The following is a 25,583-nucleotide window of genomic DNA, read 5'->3' as shown; positions in this document are numbered from 1 at the left end:
GGGCAAATGCCCCCCCCCCCCCCCCCCTCCACCTTGTGGAGGAGCCAGCCATGCTTCTGATTAAAACAGCTAGTAAATTTTATGTCAGGCCAACCGAGATCAGTTTAAAACTTACGAAAATATGCAAATTTTACTAGCATTTATTACAAATTCACCTGAGACCAAAGCGAACGAAGTCAAACTAATTGTAAAATAGTCACCCAGCACCTTCGTGCGTACTAAGCGCCTCTAAAAATAATTATCGTGTTGCTGTTATTTAAGACATCCAAAGCCTTTTAAATAGTTTTAAGACTTCACAACCATCTGAAAAGGCCAAAATGGCAAATATCAACAGTGAGACACCACTAAGAGGTGATTATTTGCTGCTTTAAAAAAGCAGCACTGAACTATAGAGAATATGGTTCTCCCCATGCATGCAACCACCTACAACTTACCCTGTTTGTGCCCCTCCCCTAGCCAGCTCCTGGATCCGCCCCTGCGGGGGGCCCTTCATGGGGCCTCCTGGGGCCCCTTTCAGGCTGGGACCCGGGGAAAATGCCCCAGTTGCCCCCCCCCCCCCCGACGGTAGTAAGTTACTGTTTAAGTAGGGGTAACGCTACTATCTATGATTCACCCAACTTGATGTAGCGCCTCAAAATAATAACGCACTTGGTAAGCGCTTAGTCATTAGAGTGCTCCTTGATGCCAGCATAGATAATAGTATACGGTGGCCCTGGAGGTCGCGCTATGCGCTATGTGACAACTCCTATGTGACAACTGCTATGTGCCATGCGCTATGTGTCCTTTAAGCGCCAAGATCGCCTGCTTCGTTTAAGACAGGAATAACCCTTTAATCGACTGATGAGCGAAGTCATCAGTGCTACTGGGCATTCTTTTGGACTTGACGGTCTCTAGTAAGATGATAACGACGGAAAACATCAATCAGTAAGGTGTGTATCAATAAGAACAATTCACTCTTGGTGGTTTAACACTGTAGTCATAGACATACAAACCTTAGGTACCAAAATTTATGGTAACAAAGTTTGTCATTTAATCTTATTACGTGCATGAGTGACAAGGATGATGCCAAGTGAAGTTTTGTCCAGCTTCTGCACTAGCATTTGCTAGGGTCCGCAATCCGAAAAATCAACTTTCACAAATCGATCCCCCTACCATTGTGGGATGATCATTGTAGTATCCCATTGCTAGATCCACCATGAAACCGGAGGCATGGTTGTTGTCTTCACAGAACTATCGATTTTAGTATTTCGTGAGATGCAAAAATTATTTTTAAACTTTCGGGCTCCACACAAAGAACAGGATAGAACTTGCTGCTTAGCTAGATATTCTGTGATAAAAGATTTTGTGATTAAAGATTATGGGCCATTAGTGGTCACTTGTTAATACCGCCCAGAGTGGGAAAAATCCATCCCATCACGGCCTGATCTATTCTGCAGAGTGGACTGATAGACTACAGAGGAGGATTAACAACAAATTACTAAAATCTATGTCAGATTGGCACTGGGGTGTTGACAGTATCACCCTTGTTCTCGGCTTCACTGCAGATCCGGGTGATATTGCTGTCATACTGGGACATACTGTAATAGTTCTGAGGATATTATGTGCAGTCAGCGCATACAATAGAAATCCTTTAGTCATTGGAAATGATATACCATGCAATAGTTTAATAAACAAGTGGACATTTTCATGAGATCTTACAATAGGGTTATCAGATTATGGAGATGCTGTTGGGCATATCGTGTTTGACAATTCTAAAAAGGAACGCATTGTGTTTAAATACATCATCGTACGCCTCTATTCTACAAGTACCATACGCAAGGAAATTTTGATGTAAGAAAAATTTGACGAATTCATACTTCATCAGATTTGACAAATTAAATGTTGACAAAAGTCAAGAAATTGTAGATATAACTTGTTCTGTTAAAGGTGCTTTAGAGCATTTGACAAGTTTAAATTTGACAAATTGGTTGATTCAATTTTTCTTATGTCAAGTTTCTTGCGTATGGTACACAACATACACAAGTATACATAGGAATTAAGCCTGTATGACAGCTACTGTACATATTAGGGCTGGAACAAATGTACAAATACACCCTGTGAAGCTTCTTTCAGAAATGTTACCAAAGCTTTGAAGCTTTGTTACTAATGTTGTGTCAATAATTATTGAACATACTTGATGGTTATTAGGGTGTACACTGTAGTAAAGGTTCCTACACTTTGTTATAACTCCAGTACAACCATTGTTTGAACTACAACTATACCAAAAATGTACTGCCAGAAGGAGTATCAATACTTGTACAACTGGCTTAACATGTTAGTATCCATGGTAATGAATCTTTGGTGGGGTAAAGCGGCATCCGAATGTAGTGAGACCAAACGAACCTTCAAAGCTTCGAACTATTTGTCTCAACCTATTACATATATTACAGTATACAAATTGTAGCATGCCATGTGGTTGCCATGGCATTCAAAATATTATGTAAATACTCCATACACACTGTACAAGGGGTGGAAAGGGTATTCTTGTTTATCATAGTTGTTGTCCGTATCTTACAGGTAGCATGTCACTGTTAAGAAAAGGCTCCCAGCACAGTATAAGGTTAGCTATATTTGTAACCATTTGTATATTATTATAAAAAAAGATATGTGACCGGATCAGCGAAAACCCGACAGAATGTTGCAAGCCTAAATTCTCAGTATAGGCTTTTGATTGCAATGCGTAAAATGTTTGCATAAATGACAAAAAATCATAAAATTTTAAAACACTGTCTTTATGAAGAACTGGTGCAATGATAAAAACATGGGTACCATCTTATTCACCTACTCAAGAGGAGTTCAAAAATCATTCTTTCACAGCGGATACATGAGTTATGGGCGTTTGTTTACGTCATGTCGAGGCAGTCGTATGTGATCAATTTTTCTTCGCTGATTTCATCTCTCTATGTAGTGAAGAAAGGTGGTAGGAGAAAAACTCACCATGCAATGGACTCCCCTATTCATAGTGAACATGATGGTGCAAGTTGCAACTCTGAACTGCATTGCGTTTGTAAGTTACAGACTTACAGTCATTTTTCTAAACACCTGTAATTTATTTTCCTAATACTTGCTGTACAAATCGATCTTTCCGTTGCTGCTACTTTGTAGCACTGTAACTCCAAAGTTGCTGGCATACAAGGCTGAAACTTGGCTAGAGCATGCACTCGGGTAAATAGATTATAAATATTCAATAATAAAGAATTTGAGAAATGTGCCATTGTGTCAGGTTTTCGCAGATCCGGTCACATATATTGTTTAACCAAGCTTGTGCCTTGCACCTGGTTACTGCAATTTATATTGAAAAAAAAGTGTGTGTCTGTGTGTGTGTGAGGCAGCATAGCCAGGTGGTTAGGGCATCGGCCTAGTAATTGAAAGGTCCCAGGTTCGATTCCTGGTTGAGCCACTTTGGTGGTGTTGTTGTTTCCTTGAGCAAGAAACTTTACTCACATTGTTCCAGTCTACCCAGTTGTTAAATGGGGACTTGGTGGCCTGGTGTAAACTGGGGAAGCAAATGCCCAACTATCCTTGTCTCGCTTAGTGGTGTTGGGGTTGTTGTGGAACTTTAGGTTCCGTGACCTCTCTCCAAGAGACCTGAACAGTCCTCCTGCGGGTTACCATCCCTGCCCCAGGAGGATTTGCCTGCACAAGGCTCAAGTGCCTGAGTGGTGCACAGGCATCCCAGTGCTGGTTCACTGGGCGGCAATAGCTATGTTTTGCATGGCTGCCGGAGGCTTTGTGTGTGTGTGCGTGCGTGCGTGGGTGTGGGTGTGTGGACACCCTGGTAATTGAAAAGTTCCAGGTTTGATTCCCAGCTGGGCCACTTTGGTGTTGTTGTTTCCTTGAGCAAGAAATTTTACTCACATTGCTCCAGTATACCCAGCTGTTAAACTGGGGATCTGGTGGCTTGGTGCCAACTGGGGAAACAGCCCACCCAGCTGTAACATCAATGGGTACTTGGTGTGAACTGGGGAAGCAAATGTTCAACTGTCCATGTCTCATATAGCAGTTGAAGGTCCAGGTGGGACTTTGGGTGCCCACACCTTCAACTGTGAGACATGGTACAGCCTCCTGCGGGTTACTAGTACTGCCCCAGGAGGGCATGCCTGCGCTGACCGATAGCACCTGAGTAGCGCACAGGTGCCCTAGTGCTGGCCACTGGGCAGTGTGACCGCTTAGTGGCAGCTGAAGGCTTTGGCTTTACTTTGGCTTTTGTGTGTGTGTGTGCGTGCGTGCGTGCGTGCGTGTGTGTGTGTGTGTGGAGGCAGCATAGCCAAGTGGTTAGTACAATGGCCTGGTGACCGAAAAATCCCAGGTTTGATTCCCAGTTACGCCACTTTGGTATTGTTGTTGTTGTTTCCTTGAGCAAGAAACTTTACTCACATTGCTGCAGTTTACCCAGTTGTTAAATGGGGACCTGGTGGCCTGATATCTATTGGGGAAGCAGCCCACTCAGCTATAACATCAATGGGTACCTGGAGAAGCAAATTCCCAACTGTCCTTAGTGGTGTTGGAGTTGTTGTGGAAGTTGGGGCTCTGCAACCTCTCTCCTTGAGACCTGCTGCGGGATACTAGTCCTGCCCTAGGAGGATTTGTCTGCACTAGACTCAAGTGCCTGAGTGATGCACAGGCATCCCAGTGCTGCTTCACTGGGCAGCAATAGCTGTGGTTTACACAGCTACTGTAGCCTTTACCTTTGCTGTGCTTTGTGTGTGTGTGTGTATGTTTGATTCCCAGTTACATTGGTGTTGTTATTGTTTCCTTGAGCATGAAACTGTATTCACATTGCTCCAGTCCACTCAGCTGTTAAATGGGGACCTGGTGGCCTGGTGTCAACTGGGGAAGTGGCCTAGCATCAATAGGTACCTGGGGAAGCAAATTCCAACTGTTGGGATTTCAGGTGTCCACACCTTCATCTGTAAGACATGGTACAGCCTCCTGCAGGTTACTAGTCCTACCCCAGGAGGATTTGACTCAAAGCACCTGTGTAACACACAGGTGTCCCAGTGCCAGTAAAGTGGGTAGCAATGTCTGTGTTTTGCTGCAAGCTTCAGATCTTAACTTAGGCCTGCACTTGGACAATTATATTTCGTGAGATTCGCTTCATAAAATTATATTGCTTTTTTTTTAACTTTTTCAACAGAAGTGAACTACAGCTGCCGGGCGCTTTGCTTTGCCTTTTGCCTGTGTGTAGTGTACACATTGAATAATCAATAGCTGGGGTATAATGAGATGGGACTTTTGGTTTCTCAATTATTATTAATAGACAACTTCTTATTGACTACCAAGCCTTGATTTTATAGTGCACAGGTATCACTGGAGATGACTGAAGAACTTGATATTTTATGTATAAAAGTTGCATTATTAAATTAGGGTTAGGGTTCTCTCCCCAAATATTCAAAATCAGTGAAATCTTTTCCCCTAGGCTCTACAGTAATGAATGTGTATCTCATTAATCAGATCGCCTCATTATATTATTATAGTGACCATGTCAAGTACAGTGAAACATCTATTTAACGGATACTTTGGGACCACCGAATTTTGGAAATTTTTTACTGTTATAAAGAGGTTGTCGTCTTTCAGAGTTGGTAAAGGTCTAGAGGGACTGCAGAAACTGTCCTTTATAAGGAGGTTGGGTGTACAGTGTCCTTTACAGGGAGAGCTCTTTAACAGGGGTTCCACTGTACGTCCCAAACACAGCTAAGGTGCATGTCACAACCTGATTAATAAAACAGTGACCATTTCAAGTGGGTCACAAACATAACCAAGGTATACTTTGTGATCTCATTAATAAGATTGTAGTGATGTCAAGCAGGTCCTGAACATAGCTAAGATGTACTTCACAACCTCATTAATAAGACCACCTCATTATAGTGACCATGTCAAGTAGGTCCCAAACACAACTAATGCATACTTTATGACCTCATTAATAAGACCACCTTGTTATAGTGATCAGTTACTTATGTACATTATCTTGTCATGATATGGGATCATTGTGAAATCGTGTGATATTTCCACAGGTATTGTTTGAAGTTTACAGACACTTCAGGGACATGGACATCGATCTGACTGGCTACTGCTGTTGCTATGTCACAAATCCCTTGCAGAATCTTATTCACTACAGGTGTGTCCCAGCTGTGATCTTAATCACATAACCTCATGTGATACTTAGAACATATTGGTCACAAGCAGAAATCCCTGTTGTCCTCATGAAGGATTATCAATACCACTATGATCCTACCTACCATCCTACCTACCTGTAGTAGCTTTTTTGTTGCTGTTGCTACAGTTGCCATAGTCACTTCTCCACTGGTTAAGAAAATTATACTTCCATGGCAACCAGGTGGAGCAAATCAGCATCGTGTGTTTTTGTAGTTACAATAAAAAGTTTGTCTGTTGCAGGACAGCACTTTACAGGTTGTTGCCTGACTAGTATCATTGTAGATGCACTGCTAGGCAACCTGTCCGGCTGCTTATTTGTTCTGCGATCATGTAATCCAACCCCTCCGGCACTATCAAGAACAGGATACTCATCAGTTTTATGTTGCCATGGTAGACAACATGTGTGTTCTTCCATGGAATGTGAGTTCTAATCGACTGTTTCAGATATTAACATTATTATGATTTGACGTATATACTTGGCACAGGTAATGGTTGTTTCCACAAAGATGGAAGAATACTAACAGATAATAAAATAGTATTGTTAAACAATTTTTTAATTATTGTACATAACTAGTGTCAATCCAATCAAAAATCACTACAGGTGCTGGGGAACTCCCTTGATCATTACTGTTGGGACAAGAAAAATTAATGATCATTATGTGTCCACAATAATTTACATATCAGGCATATATAATATACATATATTCTAATGGTTCTTGAGTGTCACACAATTTAAAGTGGAAGAAAACACGTGAGACAAAAAGTTTGATGCTTGAAATCTTGTGTTTTTCTTGCAGTGCAAAAAAACTCTAAACCAGACCTCCATCTAACTCACATGAGCTACCCATCTCTTGCAGGTTGCCGACATAAGGAGAAACATTATTATGTATTACTAATACCTTGAGGGTATGTACTGACAATAAAGATATGTGACACACCCACCTTCTCTAGTCAACCACTAATCAAAGATGCTGTTGTCCCCTGATGAAAGGGTAAGGGAGGCAGTTCTGTTGGAAGAAAAGGTGTTCATTGATACAAAAAGGGTAGAATCGAAGTATGACAAAAAAAAATCTGTAACAACCGCATCTTTGTTAACAATCATTTAGGTCAAAATTCTGTCTTTCAATTGTGTCCCATGAGTATATATACCTGAAGTCCGTATAGCATTATATCGCACAAACAAAATTAGACTTAAAAGCCTTTCCTGCTCCCACCTAATTGCTCCACTAATGATTTCCTCTATTGGCACTTATCAACTATATTGGGGTCAGCAACAGCCTGCCATATGTATGTGTGTGGCACACATATGTGGTACAAATTTGGTTTTACAAATAATTCATAATAGTGAATGCACACATGTACCTACATATACAGCCGGTGTTCTATGAAATGCAGTGGTAGACAGGGACAGTGCTCGGTTACAACAAATCCATAACAGTCAAGCTGTGCAAAAGGTGTAGTGGTACTATAACTGTAGTTAGCTATAAACTAAAAGTAAAAAGTATTGATCTAGCTGAAATTTTAATTATTGGAGCAATTTCTTGGTGATTTACTTCACAGTTTGGCTATTCTGTCTGCAACTTGGCTATTTTGGAATGGATCCCATCATTTACTACTTTACATGTGCTCTATTCAAGGCAGTAAGTCAAGTTGATGTTGAAAACAGAACTTAGACAATTTACTTACAGGTGTATAGCCATTTAGTTAATGAGATTACATTATTTTAACTAGTATAAATTTACTTAATCGCTCACAGCATAAAAGTAATAGTGAACTTGTTCATTCCGGTCACCTCTGCCATATTATGTTGCATTAAACATGTTAAAGTCACTGTGTACACAAATGACACAATTAAGAGACTTGTTACAATGGTCAGTTTAAATCAGGTGACCTTATTATACAGTGATCCAGTTGGACAGGTTTCATTGTATAGTTGAATATTAGAAGTATTGTGCAATTACAAATGCAGTAAAGCAAACAGGCATAACATGGTAAGGAATCAAATGAACCTTGGTGTATGACTTTGAGAAGAAATTTGAAAAGAGTGGGTTAACATTTTAATTTCTTTGATAGCATGGAATGACCAAAATACTAGAATTTCCTGAGTTAATATCCCAATTTTCCCAATGCTGATGGAGGTCCAGCAGGTGATTTAAATTTGAGTAGTCCATAGTATGGAGAAATATTTTGTGGCATAAAATAAACTATAGACCATATTGCAAGGTTCAGCCAAAAAGCCACTTATTATACCAGACTATAGCTATATAGGCAGAATCAGGGGATGAACAAAATCATGTGAAAATTGATTTTCACATTTTTGTTCATGAAATTCTAGATTGTGCAGCCTAGCAAAATATAACCTCACCGATATTCATTCATGATCACAATTACGTTTTCACAAATTTGTCTCATTCACTCATGAAAATTTTGTCCATCAATATTTTTAACCTATACAGCAATAGAGCCTTTCTAACATGGTTAGTTTCAGTTTGGCCTGGAGTAGCTATAATTACATATCACCCAATGCAATGTGGCTTGTCTTTACACATTGGAATACAAATTGAAATTATAGAACAGTGACACTGCATGCATGACTGGACCCAATGTCATAAATCGAACGTGCATCTAAGTAACTATTAGACCAACCAGCAAGGAACATTTCAAATGTCTTCAAATGCACTTTTATACTTGTACACCAATTCTACATAAAGCTCTTCCTAAGGTAATTTTATAGATACGTACATATTCCAAACCATCAACATAACTGGAAGTGCATGAGTCTAACAGCAACAGAGATTCCATGCAAATAATCTTATAATTCTTTATACTTCTGTAGGTTCCTTGTTACAACTTTAGCCCATACCCATTTAGTTGATAGAATTATTTGGTTTCAGTATGCCTCTACTGTTATATACTGTGAAAGTCTTATCCCTTCACCCCCTATAGCTATATTGTACCCTATATGCATCCTTTGATAGTTCATGGGTCTGCTCCTGATACTCATGCCCAATTGAGGTGATTAGCTGCCAAATTATATGATCACTGAATAAGAAACCTTTCTTTTTACATATTTAAAGTATACACGTGGGCAAGAAAAATAATGGCATTTGTTACTTATAAAAATGTCTATAACTTTGGAACAAAGTACACTATGCACTTTCTGTAAGTATCAACTTGCTCTTTAGAGTAAAAGCATTAATTTGGTACCAAGTTTGTAGATCTTGAGCCAATTATAAGTGAAATAGAGGAAAAACTGCCAATTTTAAGTATAAAATTGAATACAAAGGTCACCAAAGGTCAAAATATGAGGTGGCTCCCTTTCTGAAAATGACCTTTATGGTGTATATAAACTATGTACCAAGTTTCATGCTTTCATCAAAAGTGCACAAAAATGTGCTTAGGAGCTCTACTACATCCTTTTCCACACAAGGCAAAAGTTGTAGAAAAATGAAATTAAACTTTTTGCGTCTTTTGCACATTTGGATAAAGGAACAAACCATTAAACATTCTTTCTGTGAAGTTCCCACAGCATCTTTAATTTTGCTAGGAGCAATTAACTTACAAATTGGGTGATTATGTGATCTAAATGACTAAAACTAAGTCTTTAGATAATGATACATGTTATGTAGAAAAGCTTGATTTAATATAACCCAATTTAGTTGTCTGGATTAAGTGGAATGAAATGGTGGTGGAATCAAACTATACATTAAATTTCACCTAGTCATTATACCTATTAATAATGATCACCTCTTTATAAAGACCATGTTAATTTATGTATGAGTGGCCCTACAGGAAAATTTCATTAATATGCCACAGACCACCTGTGGAGCATTGGAGGCAATGGGTGTTCATCTATCTTATGTTAAAATTTTAGCCTGATATACAATACAGTCTTCCATGGAGATATGGTCAACTTACTGTTTAATACATTCAGTACGCACAAACTGGACTTAATGGTGACAAATGATCGGTGGCTTTGTTAACAAATATTTCCATTCTTGCATGCAGTCTATTATATAAACAGACATTTCTGATGTTTAATCAAGGAGAACTGATACTTTAATTGGTTTGTATCATTATTAATTTTTATGGTAATGATTGCATTCTATTACGTCTGTGTAAAGCTATGTGTGTTATGTTAGAGCTTTAGCTACGTACATGTTTTTGCAAATTAATTTTCAGGGAAGGTTAGCGTATGTATTAATGCATGTAGGAGTATCCCATTGTACTTTCAATCAGCTATTCATAATCTTGTCTGTTCAGTACTATTCATGTAATATACAGGCTGGACTCAAAAGCGCAAGATCCATATTATATTGTGTTGAATGAGAGTACAATATCACAGATTTGCTAATTGACTTTGTAGGCTAGCTGCATGTGGCTACCACTATGCAAAAAATTGTTTTTCTAGGTTTCCACACGTAACTAAATAATTGTGGTGAGATAACCAGAACTGGATTCCAATGTATGAATACGCAATGTTCCTAAAAATAAAATTAATGGTATATTGTATGGGATTTCTCATTAGCAGTTTTTATTTCTGTATTTAAAACAAAGGAATATACTTAATTCCAGTCATGAATTATAATAAATATGAATATCGACATTATAATAAATATGAATATTGACATACCTAATCTCTAATTTGCTGTTATTAACTTTGTAAAAATACATTTGAGTTTATAAATTCCAATAAAACTGAAGCAGTAGTTTTGTGCTCTGATTTCTTTGATAGTTTTACTACGTCACTTTTGTGTAGCTAATCACAGTCTTTTATTTGTTATTTATCAGTTTTGTACAATGTTATTTTTCATGGTTGGTAGCCACCACTATAGGCCTTCTGTATTCACCTTACCTTTGCAGTTATACTATTCAAGGCCAGACCATTTTTTTCTCACGTGGCCAGACCACACTTTTCTTTTGGCACTGGTGTTGGGATTTTTTCCTACCCCAACACAAAAGCAGTCTAGCCAAATGAGACTAAATAGTCACAGTGACATAGTTAAGATATAATGGTTAAGTGACATATTATACTCACAGCTGAGTGAAGTAGTATATATACAAACTGCATATTCACATAGTCACAGACTAAGTGTTCTGTGTCAACATACTTGGCTATAGCCTGCCAGGTGGTGTTTACAATAGCCACAGGTTGTAAGTCTGTGGTCTTGTATTATTAACATGTATGGATCCACAACTGCACAGCCAGCCTCCTGTATATAAACAATAAACAGGCACTATTATACTAAGTTATGAAATTACTGTCCTTACGTATATATGTAGGTATTATCAGAGTTGGGAGTTACTAGTTACTTTTGTAACTAAGTTACGTAACTGACTACTTTTAAAGTAACTAGTAATATAATAGTTACTTGCTTTGTAACTAGTAACTTGGAGTAATTGTCTGAAAAGTAACTAAGTTACAATTGTAAGTATAACTAATTATGCTTTTAAAGCAAGAGCACTTCAATTTTTGTGCCATATATGCTACAGCCACAATAAGTAGACAGATTCTGTGTAACGTTCTCTATGACTCAGCTTGAGTAAGAGACATAGCAATAATTAAAACTGACCTGAAACAGCCACAGAATGGTTATTTTAAGTGCACATATGTATTGCATCCCTACATGATGCATATCTGAGCAAAATTCATGTTACAAAAGCTAAAAACAAGTCATAATATATACTGTGAAAGAAACTAGTAACTAGAGTATTTAGTTACCTTTAGAACAGTAACTGTAACTAAGCTACATGGGATAAAAGAGTAACGCGTAACTAGTTACTTTTCCGAAGTAACTATCCCAACTCCGGGTATTATATACCTCAATCTAAATGTTCCTTGGGGATTACAAATGGGAGTTGTACTACAGCTTGTGTACCGGTATATGAACATAACTATATAAAAATTATTATACATTTCTGACATGAGTATTATCAAAAATATAACAATGGGAGAGTATATACTCTTGGCAGCATTAATTCATCTACATACATAGCCTCATGATCACATGTCACACCAGATCTGAGCAAGGTACAAGTATCACTATTACATGAAAGATTCCATCTTGTCATGGTAACTGCTTCTGTGGTGACAATGATGAGAGCACGTGATCTGGCTGTGATTGGTACATGTCTAAATCGGCTTTGGCATTGTTGTGTTATAATAGATACATACATGGTGGAAACTTAAATTTTTTTCTAGTCATTTATCGAGAGTTAGCAAGGCTTCACTAACAATACACAGAGGTGTAACTTGAACAATCTGGTATACAGCTTTTCAAAATTACTGCTTGCCCAAAGTATGTAGCAATAACTATATTTTCTCTCTGTATCACCTAGGTGAACACATTCAATGTAGAAGGATACCACATCAACCCGTCATGAGTTGATGCATTTTTACTGCAAAGTGCCAAAATTAATATAACTGCAGCCAGAAAATGCTCATCTATCATCATAGGTACTAACTTTCTTTCTTTAAATTTGTGTTTGTAATTGAGTGTTTGCACAGAAGCTGAACACACTATTAGAGCTGACTGCTCAGCAAATAATATATTTGACACAATGTATTTGAAACACGCTTTTCTGCCTTGAAATTTTTAAAAGGTGCACTACTATATCAACTTTAACAGCCGTTATACTTATTCAACTACAAAACTACTCTAAAGTAAAGTAAAATTAGCTATAAGAACAAGCATTTGCAGAAGAAATCAATGTCTGTCTGGCTGGAAACTGTGCCAATTGTATTTGCTACCTGTGAACCATTGACAAGATCACATGGCCAGCATTAAATGATTGCTAACCTTGACAGGATTGTCTGCATGTACCATGTGACAAAATCAAACAGAACTGATAACTGCAACTCGCCTGCCATAGCATACAGCAACTGTTAATATTACACACACTAAGCTAACACACACACCGGAAAAATATGTAATCAGTAATGTACTGGACAATGTTCACACATGACTGACACACAGGGGGTGGGGGCACAGTTAAAATTTGGCCAATGACCAATGCCCATGAATTTGCCAAATTTTTCCCATCCACATAATTATTTTGCTAGTGAAGAAAACAGTGAACCAAGCCGTGAACTAAACAATTTTTTGCTCAACCAAGGGCTACTGGGACTGGCATCAAACTAAAAACATGAGCAAAGGATCAGAGAAGTTGAGATGGGCTCTTTTGTACTGTTAGTGTTTTCCACATTTGGTGGAATGAGTGGGTGTACTAATGTTGTTTACAAAAGTCCTTTGAAACGGGGTGTTCCTTACAGTAGTGTTATGGCCTGGCTATGCTGTCGCCTTAGTTTTTTGCTGCTGAGTTCAGCAATTGCTTGCCCAGCCATAGGGCTCTTGACCTTGCTCTGATAGAAGGTCAGGTGCCTTTCCCTTAATCCAATAATTTTTTTAGTCTATCATTTAATAATAATAATAATCTAGTGCTAAGGGTGGTGGCAAGGGGTGCTGGATACTCTGGGGGAAAAAATTTAAAAAATATTTTTTAAAAATCAAACTAGAGCCAAGCCTGCCTTGACTACTAAGCTAGGTAGATACTGTGCATGTGGTATCCTCAACCTCATCTTGAACCCTCAAAATGTGATGAGTGACAAGTGCTACATGCCATATTCACTATTCCAGAGAGTGTAGATATACATGTCAGCATTGACCTAATAACTCGATTTACCAACAGTGACATTCTGCTTGATTCATTAAATTTTACCTCTGCCAAAGTTTCCCTCTGTTTGGTACATGCCAGACTCAAGACTTGATGGGAGGCCAAATCTATTCTGCAGACTGGACTGGCAGACTCATGGACTTCAGGGAAGTAACAGCTAATTCAATGTTTTCTCCATTTTTGTATTGTAATACTACCACAAACCAATCAATTCATACGTAATACTAAACGGGGCCACAGCCTCAAGTACAACGTCTGCACCAATTTATTTATTGGAATTCACATTCGTAATAGATGGCAATCATTTATAACAATTGCTACTCTATTGCTATTGCCACTCTATTGCTACTCTAATAAAAGTTGTCAGAAAAAAATGGACAGTGCTACAGTAAGACACTTTAATGGCTAAGGTGGAAGCTGAGTTTTTCACTACTCTGCTCAGCTGTTACATATTTGAGAGGATATACCATCACTTTGGACTCAAAGAATCTGCTGCCATTGATCTTGTTTGTGCAGAGGACAGGATTGATACACTTGACTGATTTTCTTTGATCTTTTTATTTATCATTTATTTTTGTATGTGTGTATTCTCTTTTAAATCATTCTTATCAGTGGAAATTTTTTTATAACAACTAGCTAACTGATCAATTCACATGTTGCACTAGTCAGAGGTACAACCACAAGTCTGGCTGTCTGTCTCAAGTTTACCTGATGAGGCGTTATCCCATTTTTTACACGTGACCAAGACAGGGTTGTGTTGTACATTTCTAATAAATTGGGAAAGACAGCTAGACTTAAGGTTGTGCCCCAGACTAGTTCCATGTGTGGGATTGGTTAGCTGGTTGTTATATATAAATAAATGCTGGCTTGTACGAGTGTGTATTCCAATATCAGACGCTACACTTGAGGGTGTGGTCCCATCTAGTACTATGTGTGAAAATGTGAATTGATTGGTTTGTGGTAATACTTAGTCTTGATTACAATGCACAAATGAAGAAAACGTTGAATTAGCTGTTGCTCCCGTGTAGTCCGTGAGTCCAGTCTGCAGAATAGAGGTCATGCACATTTATTATTTGAACGAAAAACGAAAAATGATCAATAACATAATGAGATTAGCAGTGTGCCCAAGAATTTTTGATGGCGAATGACTATAGTGAATCTCATACAAAAGTACGGGTAGCAAATGCGGCTCAGACTAAAACTTGCCACATGAACTACAGATGGGGCTCCTTGTTCCAGTTACTCTGTTATACATGTAAAAGAGTCTACAACTCTGGAGAAACTCTTTTAACGATTCATACTTTCTATGCATACCTACAATACATTCGTTCACCGTAGTGACATCACATTTTTATTAGAATGTTTTTGGTTGTAAAGTTGTGCATATCTCTATAGATTAGGCCGTGATGGGATTGTATAGCCCGTCAATAACAATATGTGACTGGGCCTGCGAAAATAGGGCATGTAGGCCCAAACTACACTTCTTCACATAACAGGTTATATCTCAGTACTGGATACACTATTTACATTCTGTAGATTGCATCATAAAGCCAATTACCGTATAGCCTAAATATTTCGAAGTGGAAAATTTTGATTTTGCAGTTTTGGGGGTTATCAGTAAAAATATTAGCCTTGAAATATTTAGACCTCCATATAATCTAATACATTTTGGGAGTGTTTGCAAATCTGCGAAAATTGTATTTTTAGCAACACTGCTCAACCTCGAAATATTTAGGCTATACGGTAAATGTTTACTAAGAGCTGAAAATTGCATTGCAATTACAAAAAGTTATGAGTGATGACACTTTGAAAAATTAGGCAAAAATCATGTGCCCACATGCCTTATTTTTGTAGGCCCAGTCGCATATAGATTTTGCCCACTCTGGTCAGCATTAGCAAAAGTGACCACTATTGGGCCATTATCTTTAATCAGAGTACTATAGGACCCCCTCTGTTTCTATGATATAATGGGATTCCTCTTCCAGCACCAAATTCTTCATAGTGGAACATTAACAAAGGTTTAAAATATTAAATTACACCAAATTTGACTCTTTGCTATGCAAATGCTAGTGCAGAAGCTGGACAAAACTTCACTTAGCATCATCCTTGTCACTCATGCACGTAAGATTAAATGACAAACTTTGCTACCATAAATTTAGGTACCTAAGGTCTGTATGTCTATGACTAGTGTTAAACCACCAAGAGTGAATTGTTCTATTGATACACACCTTAATGATTGATGTTTTCCGTCGTTATCATCTTACTAGAGACCGTCAAGTCCAAAAGAATGCCCAGTAGCACTGATGACTTCGCTCATCAGTCGATTAAAGGGTTATTCCTGTCCTAAACGAAGCAGGCGATCTTGGGGCGCTTAAAGGACACATAGCGCATGGCACATAGTGCTAGTCACATAGCGCATAGCGCGACCTCCAGGGCCATCGTATAATAGACACCCCATACTGGATTGGAAACTTCTAAGCGCCACCTAATCTATCCGCGCTTCGCGCCCCTTATACTGTACACAGTACCGGGGTATATTTTATAAGAACATGTTTTGCTTACTGGTGAGTAGTAAACCTACCGCTATGGAATGTAAGGTTTGGCCTATTCATAGTGGGTGTACTGATGTGTATTAGCTAGAAGTTTGACAAGCGCGAAAGGTGATACTTGACTAAACTGGAGCGAATATACCATGAAACACATACCAGTACACGTAGCATTAGTTAGTAATAAGCATCAGCCTTAAACTAAACTTGTTCACCCCGCCATTTTCACAAACATGTTCAAATACTTTTTAAACACCCAAGAAATAATCTATTAAACTCACTAGTTAAAGCAACCGAGCTGTATCCAGACAGTAAAACAGAATCATCGAATGAAAAACAGTGTTTGAAAACTTCAGGCGCGAAACGCTGATAGAACAGTAGTTTTGTATGGGCACTATACGTGTGCTTCCAATCCAGGTAGGGGTGTCTATTATCTATGATGCCAGGGAGGTGTATTATCTATGATGCCAGCATAGACTACCTAGGACTTTGCTAGAGATGGTAAGTAGGGTATACCAACATACATGACAGTAGTTTCGTGAGTTGCTAGATACACTACACTGTAAACCAGAAAGTAAAATACGAGGGAAGGGGGGAAGAAGGAATGCAAGGTGCTGGCAGTAGAATGGTAGATCTGTAGCTGCAGTCAAAGGCCAAGGCTGCTAAGTTTGTGCTACAGTCAAGGATGAAGCCCGAAACCCACAATTGAAAAGTGCTTACTTGAAAAGTTCCACATTGGGGAAAATTTTGACTGGACGATAGTTTGACGGCAGTTGCAGATATTCCTACTATATGTGTCTATGTGACCATAGATAATACACTCCCCCTAGATATGAAACTAATAAGCACCACCTGTCCCGCCCTAGTTTCGCGTCCCTTGGTAAAATGGCAACTGACGTCCAGGTGCCGGCATAGATAATACACGTAACAGTAACAGTTGTCAACAGCATACGCATTAATAAAAGATAGCTGAATTTCGGGGATTTTCTGAGTGTCTGACCCCTCGGCATTGGTGACCCTAGTCACCCACGCAACACGACATGTATGGCCTAATGAAACAACACATCACATGTGAACAACATGACAAAAACAGAATGGAGTGTTAAACTCTTGTCCTCCACCACACACCCTAGTAGCTATTGTCACCCAGCAAACAAACACTGAGATACCTGTGCACCACTCAGGTACTAGAGTCTTGTGCAGAATCCTCCTGGGACTATATCTCACAGGGAGAGGTCGCAGAACCCAAAGTTCCACAACGACAACTAAGTTGGGACAAGGACAGTAAGGCAGCATAGCCAAGTGGCTAGAGCACTAGCCTGGTAATTGAAAGGTTCCAGGTTTGATTCCTAGTTATGCAAATTTAGTGTTTCCTTGAACAAGAAACTTTATTCACGCTGTATGCAGTTGGCCCAGGGACCTGGTGAGCTGTCACAGCAACATCAATGGGTACCTGGTGTTTACTGGGGAAACAAATTCCCAGTACACACACAATATCCATCTCGAGCTCTCCATTAAAAAAAAAATCATTGCCACTGGATACATAAAGTAGTTTCGCTGCTGAAGCCCTAAACGAGCAACAGTCCACACAAATCCTGGTTTACATAGCCCATCCTTACTGTAGCTGGCTACCAGGAGCGCATCGAATCCTTTATAGGAGTCGATACTCATGTGCCACGGTAAGGCCACTCCAATTGGTAATTATGTTTTTGGTCCACCGCCCGCATCCTTTTTTACAGAAAGTGAAATTTCATAAATACATGGGGAATATGCCCGCATCAGATTTTTGAAAAAGCTGGATTTCAGAAACAAATATTAGGCTGCTACAAACATGCTAAATCTAACAGCTTACGTGTCACTATATGTCTTTTATCAGTGAAAACCTGCAAGAAATGAACATAGTGCATAGTACAGATCGATATACTCTAATAAAAAGTCAGAAAATCACAAAATTACTCTAATTGAGCAGTCACTTCATTATTGCTTTGTTGCTGAATTCTGCCCGCCCGCACCTAAAACTAAACTTCAGATGACCAGAAACATAACAAATTGGAGTGGCCTAAGACTCCACCCCCCTCGACTCACCAAGTTGCTGCCGTGCCCAAAATCCGCTGGTTGGTAGCTCACTACGATCGATACTGGTTACATGAGTAGTTCCTCTCTACTACTGGATAGCGAAATAACAGCACTGGGAATGATAAAGTGGAACATTCATTCTGTCGGGTAGCCATATCATGCGTATTATGACAATAGATGCGCATAAGTGACATAAGTCATGCGACCATACGACCGTAACGAGGATTGTCAAATAGTTGCTATGCGCATTGCCAATCCTTTATTACGTGCATTATCTATGGTGCCGGTCTGCAAGCTGTTAAAAGAGACTAGAGTCTACTGAAGTTCTCTGTGCTGGGCCGGATGATGTAAAATTTAACGAGACATTTTATAGAGTAAAGAAGAAGGAGCAAGGAAAGTCAAAAGCTTGTAGAACTCTTTACTTATACCAAGCGGAGCGACTGCCTGTGCTACTGAGAGGTTTGGGAGAGGAGAGGGCTGGTAGCTGTAATGAATGCATCTTGTGGCAGGTACTCCAACCTCGTTTAGGCTAATGAAACTTGATTACCAGTTTCTCGCTCAGATTTTTGAAAATTTGATGCGGGTGGGCGGTTATTATTCATTATTTTCTAAAAACAAAACACACATCTCAAACATGAAGATTTCTGCCAAAAAAAGTGAGTCTACATTCATTACTCTTGCATTAAATAGCTAAAATACGTTACTAATCCATATAACAAGTGATTTTCCATTAGAGTCTAGCTCATTGCTCCATTAGAGTAAAAGTGACTGCTCTATTAGAGTATTTCAATCTGAAATACCAATAATGAAATTCCATGCGGGTGTATCAAAAGCATGCGGGCGATGACGTGAAACTGGTAATCAAATTTCATTGGCCTTAGGCTGACAATATTAAGATTCCTTGCTTCCCTTGAAAGCATTCAGTTTAATAGTGAGGGAGGTACTTGAATAAGGTAATAGTAATAGTGAGGTACTTGAAAAGATTCACTGCTAGTATTTGCCCAGATTCCATACACTAAACAACATCCAAAAATCACATGAAAGTCCAATTACCCAGTCTTCATCCTAATGACATGACCACACAACTAAACTTTCTGTTAGTATTAATATTTAGGTCATGTGACTGTCAAATGCAGTAATAAATTTGCATGTGGCTCTAAAATTACCATGTGGGTGGGTGAAAGGAAACAAGGAATCTACAATAATATTGGTGGCCTAAAATAATGGTTAGCTGAGTTTTATAGTTGCTGACTGCTCTATTAGAGTATGTTGATGTTTAACACAAAAATAATAAATCTTAATTACAATAACCAATGCAGAAGGAAAAGTGGCATGCAGGCGGGTAATGGGAAGCAAGTAATGGATAAGTATTGGCCATATTCTTGCACTTGTTTTTATATTTTTTAATGAATGGACTTCAAATGCCATGCACTTTCTGTTAAACACTTTAATCATTGCTTGTGACCACTGAAAAACTTTTACTGAGTAGCAGGTATTGTTGTATATAATGTAGTACAGTGGAACCTCAGTTGTCCGGACCCCACTTATCCGGATTCTCGGTTAACCGAACCACAGAAATAACTGCTCTATTAGAGAAGTGACTGTTCTATTAGGGTATTTGAAATATTAATGTTTCTATTTTAAGGTTATTTATGCTTAAGTTTCAGAGATATGGACTTTTTAGACTTATGGACCATCTCTGATCCCAAAGGTTTGGATAACTGAGGTTCCAATGTATTAGGGAAATGATCAGTTGTATGGCACCAGGCACTAGTTATAGACAATTACAGAAGACTGTTTGATGTACAAGGCACTGATGTGCAGGGTGCTGGTGATCCAGGAGTAAAGTTTGAGCCATGCCATCAGTTGACTGTGGTAGAAGAGAATGCCATTCACTATGCAGCAGGATATGTTGTCCATAAACTCATGAAGAAACACAGAAGAGGCTCAAGTAGTCAATCCCCAGTTATTATAGGTGCTCTGTTAAATATGGTTGGCCACAATACTATTGAAGATACACCACAACTACAGACGCATGCTTAGACTATTTGAAGACTTGGACCATTGCTAATGATCAAGGAGCACTGCAGCACGTATCAGATGATACGTACAGATTCTTTGTGGCCATGGAGGTGATCGCCTACAAATTGCTGGAGGTAGGTGAAACAAACGAGAGTGATGTGTGAAGTTACAGGAGATGAGAATGTGTTGTTTTTGTGGGAGCTAGTAACTGATTTGTCAGAAAACAATCTGTCAGTTACATTGTTACGAGAAACTGTACAGGAGTGGTTCACTATTAGAGGCTTTTCAGTTGCAAGTAAACTATCGGAACAGTACAAGGCTGCTACAAAAAAGAACATTAAAGGGACAAAAGGTATACGTAAAGAATTACACTAGTAAAATTTAAACATGGAATTAAGTTTATTAAACAGGTACTACTGAATTTATTATTACATGTCACAGTAACGTGACATATACTATGATTATTGCACATAGTTCATACATGGTAGAGTCATAACAAGTATAATAAATTCACTGTATTAGCTTTGTGCATCTCCGCTTTGGCAATGGTCTGGATAGTGGAGACAATGAAACTGTACTCTTCCACTTCTTAGCTATGTTGCTACTTCCACCATAAACCAATGATTTTTGAACAACAAGCACTAAAATTGTGTGACAAGCCTGTAGCGGTGATTCCTATGAAGAGCGTGACATATGGATATTACTGACATTTAGTAATAGTTCTTACCGTTTCTACTTGTAAATCAATTTCATTAGCAACATCTTCTAACTCTTGAGGAATCCATGATACTTCATCTTTACTTGCTTCTGCGGCATCATCACTTACTTCATCCACTTCATTATTTGCTTCTGCATCATCATCATTCCTCCCTTTCCTCAAGTTTCGTTCATTTTAATACTTCCTTCCAATGCGATGTGAGCCCCTCTTCCCCATCCTGTGCTATTCCCAGCTAGCATCTAGAATTCTGTCATATCAGTATTATTGATAAACTTGCTGTGATGCAGCATTGTGCTTGGGAAAACTCCACTGGAGGTGGTGATTTAAACACTTCATAACTATAATTATTATTCCCATGGCAAACAGTATAATTACCAGTGCCTGCATAGCTACCGGATCAACACAAAAATAGTAGAGAATAGTTGTCTCCAGAGTGAAAAATTATCATACGGCTTTGCAAGTGATTTATGTGCCGTGCGAATCCAAGGCGGGGCTATAGCCTGCATGAAGTCAGTGCATAATGTCAATTGGACTTATTGGTACGCACAAACACGCTGCAACAAATATTTGGGTTTCATGACACACTTCATAATATAAGGATTAAATGATAAAAAAATTCAAAGCTCAGGGTTCAATACACACTGAAAAAACGCGTACATAAATATAAGTGTGTCGAGCTTAAAAAAACGGGCTTTAAATGTTAAAACCTAATACGTGACACACAACTCAATACAGAAACACCATTTTACATAGCAGTAGCATGGTACTATGAATGGTTTGGCTGAAAACGCGTACACAACTTATACTGACCAAAAAGTTAACTCAATAACCAACCTGTCAACTGTGGTTTCCAGTAGCGCATAATTCACTGAATGACTTCTATTAATAAACCGCAACACTTATAAGAATTCATCACTGTTAACGCGCTCCTACCACCTGTCGCATTTTTAGACACGCGAAACTAGGGCGGAACCACAAGCCTTCCATTGTATCCATGCGCGCACGTGATTAGTTTCATATCTAGGGAGGTGTATTATCTATGATGTGACACCCCTGTTAGGAAATGTTCATAGCTCTTTATAAAGTGTGTATACTAGAATGCAACCTTGCTTATACATCTAGCGTAACTACTAACTCACTATTACAATGTCTTTGTATGGGAAGCAGTGACCAAACTGAGGCATGCTTCATGACCTCATAAATAAGTCCATCACATTGTAGTGATTGCACTGAAGGTAGGTAAGATGCACATTAGCAAGACCACGTAATTGTATCCTAGTGGTTCCTGATACAAGGAACTAGGGCTGAAATGATCATGGATTTTTAGTATTCGAGTACTCTGTAGCATTAATGATCGAGTAATCACGAATACTTACCATACCTATGTTGAAGCATATCATATGCAGTTTAAAGCTTTTAAGTAACAGTGATGATGCATTAAAGTACCCGGTAAGTGTTCCTGACAACCAAAATGCTTCAATCAAACTCCACACTGTCACTGCCAGATAAAAAAATGCATCATGTGAGTTCGATCACATGATCTCAACGAGTACTTGAGCACCAATTTTACTATCTGAATACTAAAATCCTTAACGAGTACCCATTTATTTATTTTAGCGCTACAATGAACTGTGCGACTACCTTCTTCATACAATATGCATTATATGTGGAGTATTACAAATGCAAGTAAAGTGTGCGTAGTACACTACAATTTCCTTAAGCAAGAATTCGTAATATAATTATACTGAGGAGAGTATTCTACTTTCGTATACTCCTGTAGAAAGACATATGATGGTACTGTATGTCTTTTCGTAATTAATATTGATTGTACACATGCCAGCAATGTCACTAGCAACTAAACTAACTCAAGCTCCTCAGTGTTTCTCACCAAACTACAAGCATACCTTCTTGTCATGGGTTTAGACATTTCCTTATAGGCAATTGTTGCTTGGCCATTCACAGCTGTCTTGAGCGACACGGTACTTTATAGGTTCTTGTATATCACATTAAACCACACTTAGTCGTTACATCACTCACTTTAAAATATGCTCTTCTACAGGGGTGTATGGGAGTAGGACACTCCTCAATAATTATGTTATAAACCCTTGCATACATAAGTCACTTTCTGTATATTAAAAGAAGCAAAGTATGACCTTTAAGTGCCTATGTGAGGTGGTCTTATTGTGGTAATGAAATACACCTTAGCTACAATATGTTTGGAACCAGCATGGTCACTATAATTTGTGTGTGTGTATGCTTAGCGGTGTTGAGGTCGTTGTGGAACTTTGGGTTCCACGACCTCTCTTTATGAGACCTGGACAGTCCTCCTGCAGATTAATAGCCCTGTCCCAGGAGGATTTGCCTACACAAGGCTCAAGTGCCTGAGTGGTGCACAGACATCCCAGTGCTGGCTCACTGGACGGCAATAGCTGTGTTAGTACGGCTGCCGAAGACTTTGCTTTTTTTGCTTTTTGTGTGTGCATCTATGTATAAGTACAAATTTATTTTCTTATAGAATAATTTCTTTGGTGACCAAGTTGTCACAGATGGTAACGTGCTCAATATGGAGCCTCCACAATTCATCACTACAATGGACCAGAGATGGGACAGTACTCAGTGAGACTGGGAACACTAAGGGTCTGTGCTACTGGATCATACTGCTGTGCTGTGATGGCATCATTGTCCATTGTGCTCATATTGATGTGCAAGGTGAGTAGTGTAACTACACAGGTACAGTACCTCAGAATGCACCAGTAGCAGTGTGCATATAAGAGTCTAAAATGCAAATATTTCCTGCTCCTAGCTGCCATGCCCATAAAAGTATGCACACAGATGTTTACACTATTGCCCCCCCCCCCCCCCCCCATTCTGACAAAACTGTATTTTACCCTCCCTCGAGTCATTTTCTAAATGTAGGCCTGACTACTCATGTCAGGGGTCAAGAACAGCACTCTGGGAGAGGGATACAGTCGTGGTATCTTTGTACACAAATGACACATATTTGTCAATAACAATTTTAAACAAATGACCTGATTAAACAGGTTTCATTGTAAACTTTGCAACACGTGAGATATTATTGTATTGAAATAGCCTATGCTTTCATCCCTGTATGCTGTGAAGTCAATCATGTTGCAGTTTGAGGCATGAATTGGGTAATCACCAGTGTCCAGATAAACCATACATGCAGGCATACACAACCACCCTACACATTTCATACAAAATTGTATGGGGGTTAAATAAATTGTAAAGAAGTATTGAACCTAGGCCTGATAATTTTTTGTGCTTATTTGCATTTCAGTAAATACTTCAATAACCTTATGAGGGTATAAATACTTCATGTTTTTTGTTCTCTATAGTGTGAAAGTTGAACATGAGAAATTTTGATCACTGATTATTTTGTTCAACATGCTCAATCATCCAATATGTCAAACTTTTCAATCATCAAATATTAGCGCTACATATATGGTATGTCAATGTCATCATTATGTTGAATGTCATAACTGTAACAACATCACCGTTTTATTTTTACTCTGTTTACATCACTACATACAACAAACTGTGGGTGAATTCTTACTGTAATTCTTTACTTTTTTTATCACAGCAAAGATGTTATGACCTTGATGGAGTTGAATCAATAGCTGATAATTAAGGAGAACTTTGAGAACTGGTGTTACGTTTTGTACTCCATCCATTAAGAGACAACATAAGAAGTCATGCTACAGGGACTGCTACATGCGTTGGTAAACCTGTGCTCTACTAGCCACTGCGTACCGCTACCTCAAGACTGTAAAGTCATACATGTGTACGTACAATGAACTGAAAGTTAAGTAGCTATATTTTTTAACAGTCTGAATATATATAAATGCACCAACATGACCAAATTATGATCACATACATAGCTGTTGGTTTTTCAAAAAATCTCAATAAGGAGGCCACTTATTTGGGTCTTACAGATTACACTACTAATGAGGTTTCTCTGTATTGGGTATACAACCCAACCCGATGTGTAGCAATTGGTTATTATTCAGTTTTAATTGCCACAAAGACTATTTAGTGATGAACTCATGCACTTAGAAGTAAAGGTTCCGTACTCAACAAAATCTTACATACCATACCTAGATCTGGTAAATAAGGATTTAGAAAATACCATGATTATAGTGTTTTTCTGAGGGGGAAATTTTTTTACAAATTTGTGGATCGGCAGCTATCCTGCCTATGCACGAAAATTTCCTCCCTCGAACTTCACAGCCTGATCAAAATAGCATTACTGCATCCTGCAGAAGCAAAATTTCCCCCCCCCCCCCCCCTCAAAATTTTTGATGGTGGCAGTTTGCAAAATATTTCAGTTAAGA

At 38.7% G+C, this 25,583-nt stretch overlaps 3 long non-coding RNA genes across 5 annotated transcripts; 2 read left to right on the top strand and 1 right to left on the bottom strand.

The window, feature by feature from the left end:
• Nucleotides 1-720: 720 nt before the first annotated feature.
• Nucleotides 721-7,320, top strand: LOC136268441 (uncharacterized). 3 transcript variants are annotated; one of them, XR_010707008.1, is made up of 6 exons: nt 721-929; nt 2,557-2,599; nt 6,054-6,157; nt 6,206-6,615; nt 6,681-6,730; nt 6,797-7,320. It is a non-coding gene; the product is annotated as an uncharacterized lncRNA (long non-coding RNA). The 3 variants fall into 3 exon arrangements; XR_010707007.1 differs by having other exon boundaries at nt 729-929; nt 6,206-6,376; nt 6,436-6,615; nt 6,681-7,317; XR_010707006.1 differs by having other exon boundaries at nt 725-929; nt 6,681-7,318.
• Nucleotides 6,669-16,835, bottom strand: LOC136268440 (uncharacterized). The gene is made up of 6 exons (XR_010707005.1): nt 16,697-16,835; nt 12,996-13,078; nt 12,246-12,946; nt 11,307-11,408; nt 7,138-7,202; nt 6,669-6,822 (listed from the first exon to the last, which is right to left on the bottom strand). It is a non-coding gene; the product is annotated as an uncharacterized lncRNA (long non-coding RNA).
• Nucleotides 16,759-25,131, top strand: LOC136268442 (uncharacterized). Its single transcript, XR_010707009.1, has 4 exons — nt 16,759-16,916; nt 23,747-23,940; nt 24,588-24,696; nt 24,833-25,131. It is a non-coding gene; the product is annotated as an uncharacterized lncRNA (long non-coding RNA).
• The last annotated feature ends 452 nt before the right edge of the window (nt 25,132-25,583 follow it).

This window comes from Dysidea avara, chromosome 10 (assembly GCF_963678975.1).
Source record: "Dysidea avara chromosome 10, odDysAvar1.4, whole genome shotgun sequence".
Classification (NCBI taxonomy): Eukaryota; Metazoa; Porifera; class Demospongiae; order Dictyoceratida; family Dysideidae; genus Dysidea; species Dysidea avara.
The sequence above is the reverse complement of the archived record's forward strand: the minus strand, read 5'-3'. Positions and strand labels throughout refer to the sequence as shown.